The 5,554-nt window shown below is 52.7% G+C and overlaps 1 pseudogene across 1 annotated transcript; it reads right to left on the bottom strand.

Moving 5' to 3' along the window:
- Positions 1-420: 420 nt before the first annotated feature.
- LOC110345397 (spermatogenesis-associated protein 31A1-like) lies at positions 421-5,347 on the bottom strand (annotated as a pseudogene). The gene is made up of 4 exons (XR_015441522.1): positions 5,125-5,347; positions 4,398-4,455; positions 3,756-3,807; positions 421-3,528 (listed from the first exon to the last, which is right to left on the bottom strand). The product of XR_015441522.1 is annotated as a spermatogenesis-associated protein 31A1-like (transcript).
- Positions 5,348-5,554: the final 207 nt, after the last annotated feature.

Raw genomic sequence — 5,554 nt, 5'->3', positions numbered from 1 at the left:
AAATGTCTCTGTGTCCCTGGTCCTACCGCTGCCATAAGGTTGGGGAGCAGGGAGCAGTGGAAAGATGGGTTGAACCAGATCCTGGGGTTGGATTGTCACTGGTTTTTCCTGGCTTGGTTTTAGAGTTTTTGTTCCTATAATGATGGAAGCAAGGATCAGTGAAGGAAATAAGGATGAAGGTGGGCTTATACCCCCGTCACCTCCACCACACTGCTCCCTTCTAGACACCAGACCCCACACCAAGCACGGGGCAGACAGAAGCCATTTCTCTTAGGAGGAAACATCAGTGTTTTGGGTTACAGTAAATATCTTGGATGCATAACATGAGAAAAATCATTTTCCTCTATATAGGTTTTTTTTTTTCTTGGACATGTGTTTTCCTACTAAGACAGCCTGGAGAGAAATTTCCCTGTTGTCCAGTCAAGACACCTCTCTGAAGAAGACCATGCCTTGGACAGTAATATTGTTGGCCTGGTGCCCTGGACACTGTTGGGCCACACTGGGAGGGGCTGATTGGGGACACAGCCTTGATGGGGAAGGAGGGGTGGGCATGCCTCTGGCCCTGCTGCTCACTGTTGAGCTGTCCAGTTTTCAAGGACTCTTGGCCATGGGGTGCCTCTTCCTGGTAGGACAGCTGTGGCACTCGAGGGTGGTTGCATGTCCTGGCTTTCTCCTGTGCTCTGAGGAGCAGGAAACCTGGGAGATGAGGTGTGACCTTTTTCCTCTGTGCTGATTGAATTTCAAGGCACAAAATTCATGCTGAAGCATCATTTTGGCTTCTAGCATCTGCTCAACTGCTGTCTTGAGCTGCTCAGCCTCATCAGTCTTGTGGTCCACGCGAGGTCTGTGTTTGGCTGGTCTCTGACTCTGGGCCATGGCGAGTGCAGGCTTGCCATTTTTCTGGGTGTCTTCCTGCCCTTTGATTTCTTTCTTAGGTAAAACCCACTGTAGTTAATTTCTTCATGCTTCTTTGGAAGTAGCCTTCTGAGGGGACTCGTTTCGTTTGTGGAAGCTGAAGGCATTTACTCTCTAAGGTGTCTTCTATTCCCCCCATCCTGGGTGGGCTCACAGGTCCCCAAGTCTCCCAACCTGTCTTCAGGTTTTCTTGAGCTGGGGCTCCTACCAACCTCATGCTTGTCAGCAGGGACAGATGTCTTGCTTTGGCTCTTCAGTGAGTGCTGATGTTTCAGGATCCAGGGCTTCTGCTGGCCCAGGCTGTTCCCTCTGTCTGCCATTAGGTCACCTAACAGCTGTGAAGCTAGCATGTCCCCTAGAGGCATGCTGTGGTGATGGCACTGGGACATGGCAAACAGCAGTGTGAAGCACAGAGAGTGTCAGTGGAAGAGTCTGGAAGGTGGGCACCTGAGACACAGACTTGACAATGGCTCACTGATTTGACCTCCACTCTGCGCTGAAACTTGTATCCAGTGTCTGCCCAAAGGCTTGGCTCTCCTGCCTCTTGGGTGACACATATTCCAGGAAGCAAGGGAAATTCTGGGCTGTCTCTGCCAACCCTTTGGATGGTCTTGCTTTCACAGGTTCTGCCCATGAGGTTGGATGTGAGTTGCTGTGAAGGCCCCACACTGTCCTGTCTAGTGAGGGGGGCCTGTGAGGACCCCCAGCCATCACCAAGAGGGATCCCTGTCAGGGCCCTCTTGGTCTCCTTACACGAAATAGAGGAGACAAGGAGACTGCCCAGTGTGGGGACAGACTGACTGACTGTTGCCTCCTCTCCCAGATATCCCTGAGGTGGTTTTCCCAGGAACTTGGCAGCATCCTCCACTGTTGAGTTGGCCCAGGACACACTGGCAGAGGAGGAGGGATGGGCAAACTGTGGAAAGGGTGAGGGTGCAGCCTTTGTAGACTTAAAGATGTTCACAACCTTGAGGAGCTTGACGGGGAGGCCCCACCTGTGCCTCACCCTACACCTTGTACTGTGCATCTCCAGGTCCTGCAGGGTGGGTGGATTGGGGAAAAACTTCTGGATGGTGGTCACACAGGTTTCCTGACTCCTGGAGGATGCTGGATTTCTGGTTTTCTTGGGGGTGTGAGACGTGGAAAAGACATCGTTTACAGTGAGCCAGGACCGGCGCACTCTCAGAGAGATCAGCCCCTCATGGATCTGCCACATCTTCACACCCAAATGTGGTTTCAGCATGGCTTCTAGATGTGTCTTATCTCTGCTTCCGAATGAGTCATTTCTTGTGTCACTGTCTATGGGCCACATCAGGTTTCTCTCTGACTCCTCAGAGACTGTCTCCAGAACCTTCACTGGGGAGCTTCCTAGGGCCCTGGAGAGATCTTTGGGTACCTTGCATAGAATATGCCCCAAATTCTTGCCTGAGTCCCTCATTAGCTGGAACCTCATCTTCTGCACATCCTTGCTGCATTCACCTATAGACATGGATGACTGTGAGAGCCCAGGTTTGTCCTTTGCCTGAGGTGAATGAGCTAAGTCACACTGAGGCTGTGTGAGTTTCTTGAGACTCCTGGATCCTGCAGGGCAGGTCCCGCTGGTACTGAATGTGCCACTTTCGAATGTGTTGCTCTAGTTTTTCCCAGTCCTCAGAGCTGACTGAAAAACTCTCATGAAGAGTAGCAGTGGCACCCTTGCCTTGGCAAAGGTTGGGAGTGGAGGGACAGTAACCCTCCTGAGGGCTTTGGACTGCGAGGGAACAGTCCACCCATGTTCTAGGTGTTTCTTCGACAAGGGCCTTCCTAAGTGTTGAATTTCATCTGAGATGAGTGACTGTGGGTTATGGGATATAGAACAGGATGCTCCACAGCCCCTACTGAGGGGCAGAGAAGGTGCTAACAGGACAGGGGGAGAGGATTGCAGGTGGTTCCGAGTCTGGGCCTGACCCAGAGCTGGGGGCTGGGGTTGGGGTGGGGATTGGGGCTCCAAACAGGATGGGGCCTGGGCCAGGGACAGCAGCGGAGACATTTGATCCTGCGTGTGAACTGGGCAAACGTGAGGTTCTGTTGAATAAGAAGGTGGGAAGGTGTGGAATGGGAGGGTTCTGAGAGACCCAGGCAGCAGCTGTTATGGATTCACTGTGCAGAGAGGGCAGACCCCAGAAAAGCTGGATCCATTTCTGCTGAAAGTGGGCCCCCAGGATCTTGGGATATGAGGACCGAGCTGCTGTTCTGGCTTCTCTCTTGTGTCCCACCAGGGTTGTGGGGTTGTGGCAGGATCTGGGGGACATGGTGGGGAAAGGGAAAGTGCAAGTGGCTGGGGTGAAAGTCTTCCCAGGGGAAGCAGGGGCTCCGGGGTTTGAGAGTTGGTAAGGGGTGTGGGTGAACACACAAAATCGGAGGAGGTTGCTGATGGGCCTGGTGATAGAGAGGAGGCCGGAGGAGGAAGGTGCAGAATGAGAGGAGAGGGGGCAGCCTCTACCAGGGACGGAGCAGCAGGGTCTGCTTTCTCCTCATCTGGCTGTGACAGGTGCTCTTGTACACACATCAGCAGAGTGGTGTTGGTATACGGGCTGTTGAGAGCGTCCTTGGCCAGGGAGCAGCCTCTGCAAGCTGTAATAAATAAGAGTTGTAACTGTAGCTAGGGGCTGGGGTGAGCTCAATTGGGCCCTGGCCCCTCCACTGCCCCATACCCCAACTCTAGTTTTCCTGCTACTCCTCACCCCAGGGTCTTAACATCCCCCACTCCCAGGATCCCCCCCCCCCGCCCGGGTTAGACCAATGCTGCTTTGTGACATCACAGGTTTTAGAAGGAAAGAAGAAAGGACAAAGTTCTTTACCTTTTCAGAAGGGACATTAGCTTCTTATCCAACTTCCAGTAAATCTGGTAGTCTGCAAAAGGTGGGAAGTGGGAAACTGGGTTATAAAGGATGAAAGGTAAGGAAGGGATTGGGATTTTACAGGAGGCTGAAGAGAATGTCCCCTTAGAGGACACAATTGGAGGTCTGACTCCAGAGCCCAAGCATTGGTGTCCAATGCCCTCTGGCCCTGAGTGACAGTGGTTACGTAGTACACAGATGGGCAGCGCTTTATCAGTACAAAGTGCTTCCACATCCTTCAACATCCACGGTCCCCACAACTATGCTGTGCTGGATGGATGGGGTCATCTCACAAAGGAATCAGCCTCTGCCAATTTTAACAGGTGGGCCTCAGTTGGACTTGGAGGTCCTATTTCCAAATCCAGGTTGTACTGCTCCTCTGCTGCCTGCACTGCCCCATACTGGACAAAACCCTTCTTCATCCCAGCTCAGCTTCATTCTGAGCAGGGAGCCTGAGAAGCATCCCCCCTGCTGACTGCCATTCCTGGAGCCCCCCTCTCAGGGCTCTGCAGCTGACAACCTTGGAGTCCTGGTGTTGGCCCCTGAGGGATAAGCAAGGTCACGTTAATTCTGGGACTGCAGGACTGAAAGGCAGAGCCTTACCTAGGCGAGCACCTGTCCTCTTCCTACTCCTGCTCTTCCACCTCATCAGCACTGGATGCTGAGAAAGAAGGAAAACAGTGAGAGGCCCAGGTTGGATTCTCCTCTCTCAGTCAAGCTGCAGACATTCAGTATTCATGAATACTATGCTACTCACAATAATGAATTAAGGAACCTGTGTTTTTTCTTTCCTTTTACTCATTTTTAAAATTACAATTTTTTTTGCCCTTCTTGTAGAAACACAGCAACTTTCTAACATGAGATCCCCTATAAGAACTCACTTCTACAGGTGCATCTCACCTGCTAGAGACCAGAGGCAGCTGTAGCCCGGGATAGGGCTGGACTCAGGCCCTCAGCATAGCCCGATTCAGCCCAGCACAGAGCAAAGGCTGGGCCCTGAGACACCTGCCATGAGACTGGGACAATGAACCAGTGCTCAGGGCCTGGCCCTCCCAAAGATCCCCAACTCTCAGGACTCCAGTCCTCATCCACTCAGTTACTGGGTTCTCCTTTACTCTGGCCAGCAATCCACCCAGAGATCTGAGGTTGTCAGACAGATGTCCTGGTGCCCACTTCCCCTGTCCTGCCCTGCCTGTCCCAGAGGAAGGATATTGTGTTCTTTTCTGAGTTTTCTCTCTCACCAGTCTGTCTACTTGACTCGGAAAAGTGGAAACTGTGGTAAAAGGAGAGAGAATTGTTTTCTGCTGGCTCTGGGCTGAGAGTTTCTTACCTTTCTGATGTTTCTATTTTTTCTCCCCGGCTGTAAGGTTGATTTACCCTGGAGCCAGGGCAGTAACAAAAGGAAGAGCCCCACTCCACCCACAAAGGCAAGGATCATATCCATGCCAAAGGTAGTGGGGCTGGGGCTCAGCCATGTGGCAATAAGGCTTTTCAGAGGAATGAGAAGATTCTCCATCATCTGAGTCACAGTGTTGCTCTCAGGCAACTGAGCCCTGAGAGTTCTCTCTGGGGGTAGGGAGGAGGGCCCAGGCCTGCATCACAGAGCTGTGTTCTCCTCATCACAAAGGGCTCCTGGGGTGGGGGAGGGGTGAGAAGAGGCTCAGCCACAGCCCCGCCCCTCCCCCAGGCTCCAGGACAGTGGGTGCTGTAGCCTCCTGGGCCTTCTGGACCCCTCCTTCTGCCTCCACCTGCCCAATCTA

The sequence above is a fragment of the Heterocephalus glaber genome, unplaced genomic scaffold, assembly GCF_053883595.1.
Source record: "Heterocephalus glaber isolate CG9 unplaced genomic scaffold, H.glaber_assembly_v1.0 deba00001523, whole genome shotgun sequence".
Classification (NCBI taxonomy): Eukaryota; Metazoa; Chordata; class Mammalia; order Rodentia; family Bathyergidae; genus Heterocephalus; species Heterocephalus glaber.
This window is presented reverse-complemented; position numbering and strand designations above follow the sequence as displayed.